We start from the raw sequence: 18,129 nt of genomic DNA on the forward strand, positions 1-18,129 counted from the left end.
TAAATACTGAAGTATTTATCAAAAGATGGCCTACTGAAAAGAAGCTGGAGATGCCTGATATCCCTTCGCTTAGTGTTGATGAAGGGATTTTGCGGCTTGGGGAATTTGCAATGCTAGAGTGGATAAGTTATGTAAAACTAATCCTCCACAGTGGGAAGGTCGGGAAGATATGCCCTTCACCAGTCCTATAAGATGCAAACTGGTGAGAGGGGCACCAGCACATTTAAAGAGTTTTGTTCTTGCCCTTTTCCTTGTGCCAGACCTTAGGGATGGAGATGCTGCTGCTCAATTAGATGAATTAAATTCAATGGGTTTAATATGGCCCCGAGTTTACAAGGGCCATGTGGCAGCATTGAATAGCCAGAGACAAGGTGATAGTATTTATTATAATGGACAGCATAAACAAAACAATGTTTTTTTTTTAACAGTGATACATACCTTATTTTAATGATAGTAATTTTTTTCTTTATTGTTATATTTTTTATTTACATTTCAAATGATTTCCCCTTTTCTGGGTTCCCACTCCCCACAAGTCCCATAAGCCCTCTTCCCCCCTCCCCGTTCCTCCATCTACCCCTTCCCGCTCCCCTTTTATGGTATTCCTCTATACTGTTGTATTGAGTCTTTCCAGAACCAGGGGCCACTCCTCCATTCTTTTTGGACATCATTTAATATGTGGACTATGTCTTGGGTATTCAAAGTTTCTAGGCTAATATACACTTATCAGTGAGTACATACCATGATTGATCTTTTGAGACTGTGGTACCTCACTTAGTATTATATTCTCCAGCTCCATCCATTTGTCTAAGAATTTCATGAATTCATTGTTTCTAATGGCTGAATAATAGTCCATTGTTTAAACATTCCACATATTTTTGTATCCATTCTTCCATTGAAGGACACCTGGATTCTTTCCAGCTTCTGGCTACTGCAAATAGGGCTGCTATGAACATAGTGGAACATGTGTCCTTATTGCATGCTGAAGAACCCTCTGGGTATATGCCAAGAAGTGCTATAGCAGGGTCCTCAGGAAGTGTCATGCCCAGTTTTCTGAGGAACCGCCAGACTGATTTCCAAAGTGGTTGCACCATCTTGCAATCCCACCAGCAGTGGAGGAGTGTTCCTCTTTCTCCACATCCTTGCCAACACCTGCTGTCTCCTGAGTTTTTGACCTTAGCCATTCTGACTGGTGTGAGGTGAAATATCAGGGTTGTTTTGATTTGCATTTCCCTAATGATTAATGATGTTGAACATTTCTTAAGGTGTTTCTCAGCCCTCCGAAGTTCTTCATGTGAAAATTCTTTGTTTAGCTCCATACCCCACATTTAATGGGGTTATTTGGTTCTCTGGGTTCTACCTTCTTGAGTTCTTTGTATATATTAGATATTAGCCCTCTGTCGGATTTAGGGTTGGTGAGGATCCTTTCCCAATCTGTTGGTTGATGTTTTGTCCTTTTGACCGTGTCCTCTGTCTTACAAAAACTTTGTAGTTTTATGAGCTCCCTTTTGTCAATTCTTGATCTTAGAGCTTAAGCTATTGGTGTTGTATTCAGGAACTTTTCCCCTATGCCCATGTCCTCAAGGGTCTTCCCCAGTTTCTTTTCTATTAGTATCAGTGTGTCAGGTGTTATGTGGAGGTCCTTGACCCATTTGGAGTTGAGCTTAGTACAAGAAGATAAGAATGAATCAATTCGCATTCTTCTGCATGCTGACTTCCAATTGAACCAGTAGCATTTGTTGAAAAGACTATCTTTTTTCCACTGGATGCTTTCAGCTCCTTTGTCGAAGACGAAATGACCATAGGTGTGTTGGTTCATTTCTGGGTCTTCAATCCTATTTCATTGATCCGCTTGCCTGACATTGTACCAATACCATGCAGTCTTTGTCACTATTGCTCTGTAGTAAAGTTTGAGGTCTGGGATACTGAATCCCCCTGAAGTTGTTTTACTGTTGAGAATAGTTTTAGCTATCCTGGGTTATTTGTTATTCCAGATGAATTTGAGAATTGCTCTTTCTAGCTCTATGAAGAACTGGGTTGGGATTTTTATGGGCATAGCATCGAATCTGTAGATTGCCTTTGGTAAGATGGCCATTTTAACTATATTAATCCTGCCAATCCACGAGCATGGAAGATTTTTCCATTTTCTGAGATCTTCTTTGATTTCCTTCTTCAGAGATCTGAAGTTCTTGTCACATAGGTCTTTCACTTGCTTGGTTAAAGTCATCCCAAGATACTTTATGCTGTTTGTGGCTATTGTGAAGGGTGTCATTTCCCTAATTTCTTTCTCAGTCTGCTTATCCTTTGAGTACATAAAGTCTGATTTGCTTGCATTGATTTTGTAGCCAGGCACTATGCTGAAGTTGTTTATCAGCTGTAGGAGTTCTCTAGTAGAGTTTTTACGATCATTTAAGTATACTATCATATCATCTGCAAATAGTGATACGTTGACTTCTTCGTTTCCAATTTGTATCCCTTTGACCTCCTTATGTTGTCTAATTGCTCTAGCTAGGACTTCAAGAACTATATTGAAAAGATATGGAGAGAGGGTGCAGCCTTGTCTAGTCCATGATTTTCGTGGGATTGCTTCAAGTTTCTTTCCATTTAGTTTGATGTTGGCTACCGGTTTGCTTTATATTGCTTTAACGATGTTTAGATATGGGCCTTGAATTCCTGTCCTTTCCAAGACTTTTAGCATGAAAGGGTGCTGAATTTTGACAAGTGCTTTTTCAGCACCTAATGAAATGATCATGTGGTTTTTTTCTTTGAGTTTGTTTATGTAGTGGATAGCATTTATGGATTTCCTTATATTGAACCATCCCTGCATCCCTGGGATGAAGCCTACTTGATCGTGGTGGATGATCGTTTTTATGTGTTCGTGGATTCGGTGGGCAAGAATTTTATTGAGTATTTTATCATCGAAATTCATAAGGGAAATTGGCCTGAAATTCTCTTTCTTATTTGGATCTTTGTGTGGTTTTTGTATCAGCGTAATAGTAGCTTCATTGAAGGAGTTGGGTACTGTTCCTTCTATTTCTATTTGGTGGAATATTTAAGAGTATTGGTGTTAAGTCGTCTTTGAAGGTCTGATAGAATTCTGCAATGAAACCATCCGGCCCTGTGCTTTTTTTGGTCGGGAGGCTATCTATGACCCCTTCTATTTCTTTAGGGGTTATGGGACTGTTTAGATGGTATACTTGATGCTGGTTTAATTTTGGTAATTGGTATCTGTCTAAGAAAATGTCTATTTCCTCCAGATTCTCCAGTTGTGTTGAGTACAGGTTTTTGTAGTAGGATCTAATGATTTTTTTTTTTAATTTCCTCGGTTTCTGTTGTAATATCTCCCTTTTAATTTCTAATTTAGTTAATTTGGATACTTTCTATGTGCCCTTTGGTTAGTCTGCCTAAGAGTTTATCTATCTTGTTAATTTTTTCAAAGAACCAGCTTTTGGTTTTGTTGATTCTTGTATCGTTCTTTCGGTTTTTACTTGATTGATTTCAGCCCTACTTTTGATAATTTCCTTTCTTCTTCTCCTCCTGGGTGAATTAGTTTCTTTTTCTTCCAGGACTTTCAGTTGTTCCATTAATCTTCGAGTGTATGCTCTCTCAAATTTCTTTTTGGGGGCACTCAACGCTATGTGTTTTGCTCTTAGCACTGCTTCCATTGTGTCCCATAGATTTGTGTATGTTGTTTCTTCATTTTCGTTAAATTCTAAGAAAACTTTGATTTCTTTCTTGATTTCTTTCTTGACCAAGATATCATTGAGTAGAGTATTTTTCAGTTTCCATGTATATGTGGTCTTTCTGTTGTTTTTATTGTTATTAAAGACCACTTTTACTCCATAGAGATCTGATAGGAGGCATGGGATCATTTCAATCTTCTTATATTTGTTGAGGTCCGTCTTGTGATGTACTATATGATCGATTTTGGAGAAGATACCATGAGGTGCTGAGAAAAAGGTATATTCTTTTGCTTTGGGATGAAAAGTTCTATATATATGTGCTTAGTGAATATCTTTCCCATCCTGTTGGCTGCTATTCTTTTTTTTTCTTTTCTTTCTTATTTTTGTTTGTTTGTTTTTTGTTTGTTTTCTTTGAGACAGGGTCTTTCTGTATAGCATAGGAACTCGCTCTGTAGACCAGGCTGGCGTTGAACTCAGAAATCTGCTTGCCACTGCCTCCCAAGTGCTGAGATTAAAGGAGTGCACCACCACCGCCCGGTGATCATGTTGTCCTTTTTATGCAGCCCTTTGCCTTATTGCGCCTGAATTTCTGCCCTGGTGAAGATTTTCCTTCACCTGTATCATTCAGGGTTGTCCCTCAGAGAGGTTGTATGCTGAAGCTGTCCATTGCTGGGTGGTGCCTGCATAATGTGCAGAGCCATCAGTAAACCAGATTAGTCTTCTCTTCTTCAGTCACCTGATCAGAGCGAACACCACATGAGGCTATAGGTGCATGCTTGACGGCAGATGGCATTGTAACAGGGATAGAAACCATGGACATTTGAGTTACTACTTCATGTAACTTGCTTGTACCTTCAGGACCTGCTTTGCTCTGGCATGATCACATTTATGCCACTTCCATTTGATAGTATACTGCTACTGAGCACCTCTCACTTTATGACTTGGAGGGTCTGAGAGCCCCCACTCATGATGGGTAGTTCAGGTCACATAGTAATTTGGTGTCCTATTTTCAAATGTTCAATATCCATGAAGGCCTAATAGTAGGTCAATATCTGTTTTGCAAAGGGAAAATAGTTGTCTAGAGATGATAGTAGAGCTGTCCTCCAAAATCTCAAAGGTCTCTTCTGTGATTCACCTACACTGGCCGGCCGGAGGCTCTGAACAGCATCCCTATATGCGTGACAGATCAAGTACTATCATGTCTCCTGGATCATATGGTACAAGTGGTAGAGAAGGCAGCACAGCCACCTGTAACTTTTGAAGAATCCAGTCCTCTTCCAGGACCCACAAAATGTGAGCAGCTTTCTGAGACTTTTGGTAAATAGTCCTGAGGAACACATGCAAGTGAGGAATGTGCTGTCTCAAATCCGAAGAGACACAATAAATGTTGTGCTTCTTTTGTAGGACCTCCTTTTGGGGAGAACCCCACTCCATTCTCAGGATAGCTTATACCCAAGGAAACACGAGAGACCGACTTGATGCAAATGTATGAGGTAGTTTATTATCAGAGCTCTGGATCGACACGAATCTCACATAGGAGACAGGGGAGTCAACCCTGAGGCTCAAAAGTTAGGGGTTTATATAGGAAAAGTCAGGGAGGTTGTCAGGGCGGTTTGGGACTTTTACACATGATTTGCTGATTCAAACATTGGCGGAGGATTCTGGCGCACAGGGAGGGTTTTTTTGGACATAAGTGCATATCGGGCCATCAGCAATTTAGGAGAGCGGTTTATTTTGTTAGCAGGAAGATCACTTTGACATTACTAAACTGAACCCAAGGGACAGGAGACAGGAGACTCCAGTCCAGATAGTGTATGACCCATAGGAATTTTCCCAGGCATGCCCCTTATCTTTTATGGCCGGTCTGTTTGTGGAATGGCTCAACCACAACCTTGCTTTAAGCTTGTCCGGTGTGCCCCGGCTCTTGTCTGCTTGCTGCCTCAACTATGGATTCTGAAAAGTACAAACTCCCTTCATTTCCCCTCTTCTTTTTTGGTTAGGTGTTCTAATATTAGAACTATAGAATTAAATCTCTGACTCTATATATTGTGGATTGTCCTGTCCTAATCTCTGATATTGTTGGCATAGCATAAGAATCTGCACAGCACTTATATATTCTCTAATAAAAACTATCAACTGGTTAATTACAAAGGTTCCAATTGTAAGCAAAGGGAGTAAAATTACAAAGGGTCTAATCAAAGCAGAAAACAGGGTGGTTAAGAGTACAAGATAAGGGCCTTTTCACCATGTCTCAAGGTATTCTGCACAGTGGTGTCTAACATAGACCGAATCTTCAACTTGGAAATGGTGTGGGACTTCCAAGTCTCCTCCTGAGTAGGCCACCCGGAGCTGCTTCTATGCTAGCTGCCTCACCCACTCGAGGGCCTTGAGCCTAGAGAACAAAAGCCTGAAGAGCACAAAGGGTAGGGGAGCTATCTAATCATTAACACCAGTCTCTGTGTTCAATTTGCCGAGGGTTTTTTCATCAGGGTTTCAGCAACTGTTCTTGAAGCCTTTTTATATAGATCCAGTCACGTATCTGGAAGCAGTGAAGAGTCTCTGGCATGCCTGGAACATTTAAGTTACATTACGTAGTGTGGGACACCTCATGGGAGGGCCCAGTGGACACAAAAGGAATTGGGGTATCAAAGAGGATCTCCAGGGGGGTCAGATTAAAATGGTAGGGGCTGTTCAGAAACAAGGGTTGAGGCATCACACAGCCTGAGCCAGTCTCCAAGGGCTATTTAGTTAAGGTCTCAAATAGGATTTTGTTTACTTTCTCAACCTGTCTTGAGCCCTGTGGACAGTACGTCCAACAATGTTTCCAATTAGTCCCCAATATCTCTGTCAGTGTCTGACTTACCTTAGAAACAAAAACAGAACCATTATCTGATCCAATTACCTTGGGCACTTGGAAACTCGGGAAAATTTCTTCTAACATTGGCAGCTGTTGTCTTTTAGGTCTTTTGTCCTGTTTACTCTTTACTGTATAAGTATTTACTTGCTGGCATATCTTATATTGTTCTATTATCTCTCGAGCCTAAAGCCTGAGTCATAAATATATACATTTGGTCCCTTAACTGCCAGCACAAGGTTTTTAATCCCCTAAACGAATCCATCTGTGTATTTGGCCTAGTGAGTTTGTGGCTTTCTTTCTGGGGAGTATAGTTCTCCCTTCTTGTGTGCACCTTCTCTTGGCAATAGTTTGTAGGTTGGTTACCAATCTCTGTCTTTTTTAAGTGAGGCTCTTTCTTAATTTTGTTCCATTTCCCAGGGACTGTCTCTTATAGACCCATAACCAGTATAGGCTCCTGCATATCCATTCCTGGAGCCATTTGCTCTGCCTAGTTATTGCCCATTTAGTCTTTTCCCTTTGGACGTCCTGGGCAGTGAATACTCACAGTGGCTGACTTCATTAGGACATCTAAGAAGTCCAAGTTTTTGTTGGTTTCCTCTGATGTGAGCAGTCCTCTTGGTATATATCCCTGTGAATGTGGGCTGTGGCAAAGGCATACCTGTTATCTGTGTGGATGTTGATTTTCTTGCTGGTTACTAGTCCCAAGGTCTTGGTGAGGGCAACGAACTCCACTTTTTGCATTGACATGCCAGGGGGTAAAGATTCTTCTACCCAGATCACATTTGTGTTGTCCACCATAGCAGCACCTGCATATTTCTTTCAATCATGGAGAAAACTGCTCCTGTCTGTAGCGACATTCAGCAGGGGTCAGTCTCTCTTTTTGGGCCAGTTAGTTGCAGCCCATTGGGCAGGAATCATATCTTCCCCCTTCCCATTTTGGAGAGTATGTCTTACTTCAACAGAGAGTAGGAACAGTCTGTGGTAACCCTAAGTGAATGTGCTACCCATCCCATCCTTAGGTCCACTGTTCTTGGGGTAGTCCATGAATATATTTTGGTGCCAGTGGCTTCTTGGACCGAGATATTTTCTTGTAAACAGTGCCATTGGCTTGAAAGACCTAGTGTTGAACCCGTGTGTCCACCAAGAACTGAGAGGGTTTCTCTTTTATTTTCAAAATTTTCCTGGGTTGGAAAAGGTGGTCAGAAATCCCCATCTCCCCTAGTCATTGTCTTCACCCAGGGCTAATACCTGGGTTTACCATTTGGGTGCACTTTTCTCAAGACCTGGGAATTCCTGATCCCGGCCTCTATCTCTTATGGCACACTCTGTCTCAGGGCCTCTCTCCTTATAGTATGCACACTGGTCCTTTTCTGTCTCCCTTTTCTGCTTTTTCTAACTTTTATAGCCAGGATCCTCTGTAGCTTTTTTCTGTCATTTTCTTTTTTCTTTTTTTCCTCTGTTCCTTCTCCTTCTCTGTCTCCCTGTATCAGAAAACTGTACTAAATCTTTCTATAGACTTTTTATTTCTAAGGCAAGGAAACGTAGCTGAAGGAGCAAACTAGCTCTTCTATTTGCCTCCAAATTGCTCGTCACTTGTCCCCATTTTTACTAGACTCTATATTCAAAGACCATCTTGTAAAGGTTCTATCCCTTCACTATGCCCTCTCCACATTCACAGTCCTTCTGCGACATTCCTTTTCTCCCAAGTTAGGCTGTTCCCATTCTCAGTGCATCTCTATTAGCCCCATCTATAAAAGCCATTGTCATAATATAAAAGCTTTATAGTCCTTGGTTTTGGATTTATAGCATGTATACAGACAGAATGCCTCTATGAGCTGCTCTAGAAAAGCTGCAGGTGAGTCATCTTGTCCCTGCTTAACCTTACATATCTTGGTCAAATTTGTGGGCTGCCATGCCCTCGAAACCTGCCAATGGAATCTGGTGTTTGTCTTTCAGGTGCCTCTTACCTTTTATCTGTGGAGGTAACTTCCTTGACTTCCTGTATTACAAATAAAACAGTCTCAAAGAGATTAATTAGTCTCTTGGGAAATATTCCCTAAGTGACAGAGCTACCATGGTATCAGGATAGGTGGTCTCAGGACTTCTGGTCCACTCTGAGTCTTCTCTAAATATCAATTGAGCATAATTATTACTATTTTGTAAATTATAAACTATGAGATAGACATAACACTTAGTTTATTATCCCTGTCAATTAAACTGAACCTTTTTATCTGCATTATCTTAAAAGACTGTAAGAATTAAAACTTAAAAATTAACATTGTAAGAATTGACTCATGTCCTGGCTTTAAATTTTATGTTACCTGAAAATCATTTATTTAAATCTATATCAGCTTTCTCAGGATTAAACAGCTTGAGCTGTCTGTGAGACTAACAGTCTTCAATACCATCAGAAATCTTAGAGTGACCAATAGTAACTAAAAATATATAGAAAGCTTAACATAGCTTTTAAGTCTTAAACATTATATTCCATGGATTTTGACATTTTTGAAAACCAGCTATCTATGTAAAGTCATATGGACTGTTGTCTGTTAAACTATCTTTAGCTATTTCTGATTAAAACCTAGAAAACACCCTAACAATAAACTTAGAGCCTTAAACTTTTATTTGGCGCTAAACTCACAGGCTTAAACATCTCAGCTTGGTAATAATAACAAAGAACTGGGTGTAAATCCTGTACTTTCAAATTTAGTATATATACCAATGAAAACCTTGATTTTGTATCAAAATAAAACCTGTATCAAATAAAAACTTATGCTTTGAACTTAATAACAATTGTAAAGATTTTTATCAAATGAAATTAATTTTATTTTCTCCCCGTTTTAAATCTGAACATTTTTATATTCTCTAGAAAGACCATTTCTTCAATCTGAACATGGATGTTGATATGAAGAGGAGTGTTATTTTCTGTAATGTAAATCTCAAAACACGATTCTAGTATCACAAAGCCAGTTTTTTCATTTAATATTTTAGAATCTAGTCTTTCGGAGGTCTCCCTTACTTTGACCTCACTCCCAGAGGAACAATATAACCACAAAGTTTAACATCATGTTGATCATATTAATTTAAACAAGTTAAAATAAACGAAATAAACCATCTATACCAACTTAATGTACCATAATACTAGCACCTGCCACATTGAGCTTCTTGTTAAGGCTTATTTTTCAGGGAGTGTCAGAGTCTAAATATTTTGTCTGTCCTTTTGTTCTGAGTTGTTCTGAGTCACATGACCTGATTTTGGCGGCTTGAGAAAGTTGTTTTTCAGTCAAAGTCAAAATATTATCGTCTGTCCAAGAACACAAAACATAATACAAAACAATACCACAGAAATAGCCAGACTGACCTTGCCACCGTCAGGCCTCTAGATTCAAGAACACAGAGCAAGGAAAATCACACAATTTGCTCCAGACACCAGGTGCTCATGCACAAACTGCAGGTAGGAAAGCCTTATTTAGCTCTCTCCAAGGTCCAGCTTCCTCCAGACACCCTCGGTCTTAACTCTAGCAGCCGAACACACAGCACCAGACAGGATCTCTGAGCCCCAGAAGCTTGCAAGCAAAACCAAAAGCTTTACTCAGAACTTGACAATGGTGACACAGACAAAAACAAAACATGGCACCATCTAGTAGTCAAACTGTAGGCAAAAACACACAAAACTGACAAGTAACCAGATCAGCTGAAGGGTGGGATTCTACTTCACTCCCTTCTCAGTAAAAGGAGCACTCCGTCCCCTTCATTCCAGAAAACCACAGTCAGGCCCCCCTGACTGTCTCTCACCCTTGGAGCGTCCTCCAGGTTTGCAGCCTGCTGGAATCTAGGATGTCTCCGTCTGTAACCATGGGGTCCTCACGGCCCACAGCAGCAGCTGCAAACAGACCACGGAGTAGGATTCCACATCTACTCCTGTTAAAAAACAGAAACCAAGACACATACACAGCTGCGCCACACTCAAACATTCAGGACATTTAAAACAAAAACATCGCGGGCACGCACACACACAGACCTACCTTCAAGGGGCCTCGAGGTTCCTGGGTGCCACCAATTTCCGGGCCAACGCACCAACCATAGGACCTCCTTTGGGGGAGACCCCCACTCCATTCTCTGGATAGCGTACACCCAAGGAAATACAAGAGACCGACTTGATGCAAATGCATGAGGTAGTTTATTATCAGAGCTCTGGATCGACACATATCTCACATAGGAGAGAGTGGAGTTGATCCTGCAGCTCAAAAGTTAGGGGTTTATATAGGAAAAGTCAGGGGGAGTTGTCAGGGGGGTTTGGCACGGTTACACATGATTTGCTGATTCAAACATTGGCGGGGGATTCTGGTGCTCAGGGTGTTTTTTTTTTTTTTTTTTTTTTTTGGCATAAGTGCAGATCGGGCTGTCAGCAATGTAGGAGCGCGGTTTATTTTGTTAGCAGGAAGGTCACTTTGACATTAGTAAACTGCATCCAAGGGACAGGAGACAGGAGACTCAAGTCCAGATAGTGTATGACCCATAGAAGTTTTCCCAGGCATGCCCCTTATCTTTTATGGCTGGTCTGTTTGTGGAATGGCTCAACCACAACCTTGCTTCAAGCTTGTCCTGGGTGCCCCGGTTCTAGTCTGCTTGCTGCCTCAACTATGGATTCTGAAAAGTCCCAACTCCCTCATTTCCCCTCTTCTTTTTTGTTAAAAATAATAATTTGTTTGACAATAGTCACAAATAATACAAAATACCTTGGTGTGAATCTATCCAGGAAAGATATACAAATATCTTTTATTAGATATACAAATATCTAATAAAAAGTACTATTCAGGTATTAAAAAATGAATTCATGAAGTTCTTAGGCAAATGGATGGAGCTAGAAAATATCCTGAATAAGGTAACCCAATCATAAATGAACACACATGCTATACACTTGCTGAAAATAGATAATAGCCCAGAAGCTCGAAATACCCAAGATACAACTCACAGACCATGTGAAGCTCACAATGAAGGAAGACCAAAATGTGAACACTTTGATCCTTAATGGAAATTGCATAAAAACACCCATGGCTCACAGCCAACCAATAGAATGAACATAGGGTCCTTATGGAACAGCTAGAGCGTGGACCCAAGGAGCTGAAGAGGGTTGCAGCCCTGTAGGAGGAACAACAATATGTACCAACCTGTACTCCCAGAGCTCCCAGGGACTAAACCACCAACCCAAGAGTACATATAGAGGGAACCATGGCTCCTGCTACATATGTAGCAGAAAATGACCATTTCAGACATCAGTGAAAGGCCAGGCCATTGGTCCTGTGAAGGCTCGATTCTCCAGAATAGGGAAATGCAAGTCATGAAATTGGGGGTGGGGATGAGCAGGGAGAGGGGGAATGGGATAGTGGGATTTTGGAGGGATAACTCAGAAAGGGGATACCATTTGAAATTTAAATAAAGCAAATAATATGTACACACAAACAAATAAATACATATGCATATATCTAAAAAAACAAAAGACCTGACTCAGGACACTGATCTCATTGGGGGTGTGGTGCTGGGGACCTCTTGAGTACTGAGAAGAGAAAACAGACTGCAAAGACAGCTCTCTTCACAGAATTAGATAGAACTTGCTCCTTATTCTGAATTCTTCTATTTCAATATATAGTAAGCACTATTTTTAATGTTTCTTTAATCTTGAAATGTGCATATAGATACATAATAAAATATATTCACTTATGTATACTATAACATATCTACTTTTTGGTGGTTTGAATACGCTTGGCACAAGGAGTGGCAGTGATAGGAGGTATGGCCTTGGAGGAGGTGCTGTCTTGTTGGAGGTAGTTTGTCACTGTTGGGGTAGGCAAAGATTGCTTCCTGCTAGCCTCCTGATAATTCACTGGTTGAATTATCTTGGTTATGGTATCTTTACACATGAATAAAACCCTAACTAAGACACTACCCATATTTTCACTTTCCTACTTATCCTCTGTGCTTGCCTTTTACAATAATTTTTACCAGGGGAGGTGAGAGATAAGCAACATCTACCCCTTCCAAGGTTAGAGTAGGGAGTTGAGATTTTATTTCATTTTTATTGTATGAATATGAGTGTAAATGTATGTCTGTACGTCACATAAATTCAGTGCCCAAAGAGGCCAGAGGAGGATATCAGATACCATGGTACTTGAATCACAGATTCTTTTGAGCTGCTATGTGGGTGCTAGGAATTGATCCCAGGTTCTCTGGAAGAGCAGCTAGTATTCTTAACTGCTGCACTATTTCTCCACCACCAACAAGCCAAGTTTGATTTCTTCAAAAACTTTCTGGACATTATTGGTCTGGTGATGTACTGACAATAGAAATCTGGGTCCAAAAACAGCATTTTCAAAGGAAATTCTTCATCCTAAGTGGAATACGTCCTCCCATGACTGTTCAGATGATGAAACCTTTCCCTCATCTTCTACAACCTATTCTCTAGCCCCTCCTTGAGAACACATAGCTGTATCCAATTAGGGCAGAATTGTTTAAAAATGGCTGGGAGGAGTGACTGGACATCTACATGAGAGACTCACCCTTTCCTTGAGTGAGGAATTATCAACAGGAAACAAGCCCACATGGGATGTGCTTTTAGCAAACAAACACAGTTGAACTGGTTCAGGTGGGTGATGTTAGCAGGGAGGGTAATGGTACTTAACACATCGACCCCTCACAACTTCATATCTTTTTTTAATAACCCACTAAATTCAGTGAGTGCTGCTCATATGTGCAAGAGAATGGAGCCATTTACTCTATCATAAACTTCCTAACAGCCATCCCATCCTCCAAAATAATATAATTTTCCTTCTCCAGCAGGAATAGCTCTCCTGTATGGGCTGGAAACTAGAGATCATATGCCCCATCATTGCCAGACATTTTTGGGCGTCACTACAGCTGCTATGAGTTCATGTTTGCCATATCATGGTGAACAATTTGAGAAACACTATGAACACTTTTATAAATTAATTGTTCAGCAAATGTATTCTCTTCACATTGCATATAACCTCTGTCCCTTAACTTCTTATTTGTTAAGCATCCATAATATAAATATTTTCTTTAAGAGCTCTAAGGTCTGATCCTTATATCACCTTTTCACCCTTACTCTATGCCATATATATATATATATATATATATATATATATATATATATATATATATATATATGAATGATTACATGATCTAGGTTTTCTGCTTTGGTAAAAGTTTTTGAGACAGGGCCATACTATAACACCATGGATGGCATGTAAATGTACAAGGAATTAAGGTTGGCCTGGGACTCATAAAGATCCTTCTGCTTCAGCCATCTGAATACTGGGATTAAAGGAATGTGCCACAAGGCCTGGATATTTCTGAAATTTCACTACATAGTGAAAGAAGTGTGGGAAATAAGTGTGTATTCATGAGTGAAGGATCATAAAGATGGCAAAAGTCCTCAAAACCCTGTAACAATTGATACAGATGCTTATGAACTGCTCAATTTGGGGCCCAGGTATTGTACTTGGGTCCTCTGGAGGAACAATAAACACTACTATCCTCTAAGCCATCTGTTCAGTCTTTTTCTATTTTATTCCTTAAACAATTTTATCTAGTGAAAAAATAGAGCATGGAATCTATTGAATGTATGCTTAAAATACTCATACTTTTTTTTTTATATTTTATGAGAATCCCCAGAAATACTGATGTGTTGTCTCAGAAGAGGAATTTAAATGTATAGAGAAACATATTCTAAAATGTTTCATTATTTGATGACCAAATAAAATTCTTTTAAATTAAAGCTAATAAAATTGCTAGAGTATGACAAATCAGAAGTCAAATTTGTGAAAACAATGGTGAGTTCTAATTAAGGGGGATTTGATGTGGAGATATATATATATATATGTGTGTGTGTGTGTGTGTGTGTGTGTGTGTGTATGTATGTATAGTGAAAGGAAGAGAAACTAATAGTATATCTAAATATCTTATGTAACCAAAATGTAACTTTCAACCTATAACACATATATGTATATGTTGCTGCCAGCGGCCACATAAGAACCAAAATACCTGGAAGAGAATTCTGAGGTTAACGGGAAGGGGGCGAAAGAGAAATGAGTCAAGAGGACAGTTGCCCATAGAGACTGAATTTACTATCATTTAGCCAATATTTATAATCTTTGGAAAAACCACCCTGCCCCCCAAATGGCCGTGAGTTCATAGGATCTTCTTCTCGGCGGGTTGTCTGCTTTCAGTCACGCAGTTTTCTTCTGGTCTCCCGGGTGGAGCTGCGCTGAGGCAGCCTTGGTAGTTAAGGTGAAAGCGGCTGTATTGTTCCCAACAGAACAAGGGCTGGAGATAACGACAGGGGAAGGGTGGAGGCTGTAGGCCAGGAATGCCACAGCTTGAATAGGCTGGAGATAACGCCTGGGGAAGGGTGGGGGTTGCCAGTCAGGAGGGTCACAGCTAAATGCTGTGGGGGGAAGGGACAATTCCCCCTTAATTATTAATTTTTTACAACTCAGTGGATATAAGTATATTCGTCCAATGGACGATGGGCTTTCACCAGTGAGGGAAAACAGAGGTCCAACCCCCTTAAACATTAATGACATCTTTTTCAGGGGAGGGGAAATAGACTGTCTTACTAATTTAAGGACAGTCTCTTAATGTCAACCCCCATGCAGCTTGACGTGCTTTTCAGGGAAATCCGGAGACAGGATTTTTTCCTTTTCCCTTGCAGTGCCTTGCCTCGCACCTCAAACTGATGTCCATGTTTGTTATATTAACAAACATGCATAGTTCCGAAAACTATGCAGCCTCATTTTTGAGGATCCACTGGTAAAGTAAATGCTCTGTTAATATGAGCTGGCTGGCTATAATAACCACCCATCCTCATCCTGGCAGCCATTGCGGAGGAGCTTATCTTCTGAGTGTTATCTGCTTGAAATATAAAAGGAGATTAAGAGGAAAAACCTGTTTGGTCAGTATTGGAAGGCCCAAGACGTTTAATTTGATTGAAAATTTGTGACTTCAGGCAAGAGGCCTGGCTTGCAACTTAATTGCAAGAACATAAAGGAACCTTTCTTCCCAAGTAAGTGGGAAGCGGCTTAGGGGAAGCCTTTTGAGTTAATTATACTTACCAACAGCTTTAGGGTGTGTTTACCTGTCGAACCAATCTCTCTGGCAGCCAGCGTGCTCCATCTTCTCCTTGAGAAAAAATGCAGACAGACCCTCTCCCCCAGATTAAAACGGGGTCTGCACCATTCCATGTATTAGTTAAAGGGTCCCCCACTTAACCATGACGTAGGAATTGGAAGTAGCTGGGTGCCAATGTCGGTCTGCTGCAGACTGACCTTTAGCATCCGTTTGGAGAAAATTTAAAACAAATAAGACAAAGGCAAGCTGTGATTTGGGAGACCTGGGGGGGGGTATAGATTCCCCTTCTTTGTTTTAAGAAGCCAGTTTTTAAGGGTGCGGTGAGCACGCTCTACAATTCCTTGACCCATTGGGTTATAAGGAATTCCAGTTTTAAGTTTTATATTAAATTCCTTGAAAAATGAGATAAAGTTCTTACCAGAATAGGCTGGTCCATTGTCTGTCTTAATGACTTTGGGTAATCCCATGGTATTAAAAGCTTGTAAACAATGATCAATTACATTTTTAGAGGCTTCTTCTGAATGCAGGGAGGCAAAAAGGAGTCCCGAGCACATATCAATGCAAACATGTATACATTTTAATTTCCCAAATTCTGCATAGTGAGTTACATCCATTTGCCAAATTTGATTGGGCATAAGGCCATGTGGATTAACCCCTAAGTGGGGCACTGGTGCTAAACTAAGACAATTAGGGCATTGTTTTACAATCATTCTTGCTTGTTCCTTTGTGATCTTATGACGGAGTCTTAATGTATGGCTAGAAAGATGATTTATCATGATCACGTCTAGCCAATTCTATAGGTTTTAAAACTAAAGCCTCTCCTATAAGAGCCTGTCAATGCACGCATTACCCTGAGCCAAAGGTCCAGGAAGACGTGAGTGAGCTCGTATATGGCCAATATAAAAGGGGTTTTTCCTAGCAAGAATGATACTTTGCACTTGTGAAAACAAGGATCCAGATGGCGTATTAAAATTAAATGCGCCACAGGTTTCTAATTGTGGTATAGAAAATGCAACATAAGCACTGTCAGTAAAGAGATTAAAAGTACTATCTATAGATTGAAAGACACACAATACCGCTGTCAGCTCTGATAACTGATCAGAATGCCGAGGGTTCTCTATGACCACCTGTTGATTATTAATACGATATCCGGCTCTTCCTTTGGAAGAGCTGTCTGTGAAAATTAAAAGAGCATTATGCAATGGCTGTAAAGATGTCATTTTAGGAAATACAACCTCATGCATATTTTAAAACTTTATCAATTTGTCTTCAGGATAATGGTTACCTATAGTCCCTTCAAAGCCTATTTGAGCAAGCAACCAATCTGTGCTATGCTGTTTTAACCAAGCATCTTGATCTACACTATAAGGCTGAATAATAACATCTGGTTCTTTGCCAAAATAAGTTAGCACCTGCTTTCTTCCAAGCACAATTACTTGGGATACTGCCTCATAATATGGCCAGATATTATGCCTTGAAGACACCCTCAAATGAATCCACATCAGAGAAGCCTTTTGCCATAATAAACCTGTAGGCGAGTGAGTCGTATTAAAAATTAGCAGATGCAAAGGTAAAGAATAATCTCTATAGGCAATAGATTGATTTTCAATAGCTTTCTCCACTGTCTGTAAAGCCAAAAGTCCTTCCGAAGTTAATAATCTAGGGGATGTAGGATCAGCATTCCCCTTTAGAATATCAAATAAAGGTTGTAATTCTCCTGTAGTAAGCTTTAAATATAGCCGAAGCCAGTTAATGTCATCCAATAACTTCTGAAAATAATTTAAAGTTTTTAAATTGTCCCAGCAGATAATTATCTTCTGGGAAAAATTGCTTGGTCTGTAAGTTTAAAACCCAGATAATTATATGGATCCTGGGTCTGCACCTTCTCTGGTGCTATTTGCAATCCTTTAGCAGCTAAAGCTTGCTGTAAATCTTTAAAACATAAAAGCAAGGTCTGAGGATTTTTTTCCTGCAATTAGGAAATCATCTGTGAAATGGATAAAGTAAATATCTGGCCATTTTTTTCTTACAGGCTGAATGGCCTTTGCCACAAACTTCTGACATAAAGCCGGGCTGTTAGCCATGCCCTGAGGAAGAACTGTCCATTGGTATCTTTTCATAGGTTCCATGAAGTTAATAGAAGGAACACTGAACGCAAATCTTTTGCAATCCTCAGGATGCAATGGAATAGTAAAGATTGTCCCTGCATTAGCAAAGAGGCGGCTTCCATTTTTTCTTTATATAAGGACCACTGATCAACCCACACAGGATTATCATTAAGCTATTGTATTTTATCGGCGTGGGATGCAGGCAAGATAGTGGCCATTACTGAAAATGCCCCAGACTACTAGAGTTAGGGTTTGGCTGGGGGCTTTTAACCCTTCTAGTGCCTTGTCCTTATTTCCCAAGACCCTGAGCGGGCAAAGATTCTTGCTCTATCTTTTG

At 40.2% G+C, this 18,129-nt stretch overlaps 1 pseudogene; it reads right to left on the reverse strand.

The window, feature by feature from the left end:
• LOC127693704 (zinc finger protein 264-like) overlaps positions 1-18,129 on the reverse strand; it is a 76,217-nt pseudogene that overhangs the window by 37,932 nt on the left and 20,156 nt on the right.

This window comes from Apodemus sylvaticus, chromosome 1 (genome assembly GCF_947179515.1).
Source record: "Apodemus sylvaticus chromosome 1, mApoSyl1.1, whole genome shotgun sequence".
NCBI lineage: Eukaryota > Metazoa > Chordata > Mammalia > Rodentia > Muridae > Apodemus > Apodemus sylvaticus.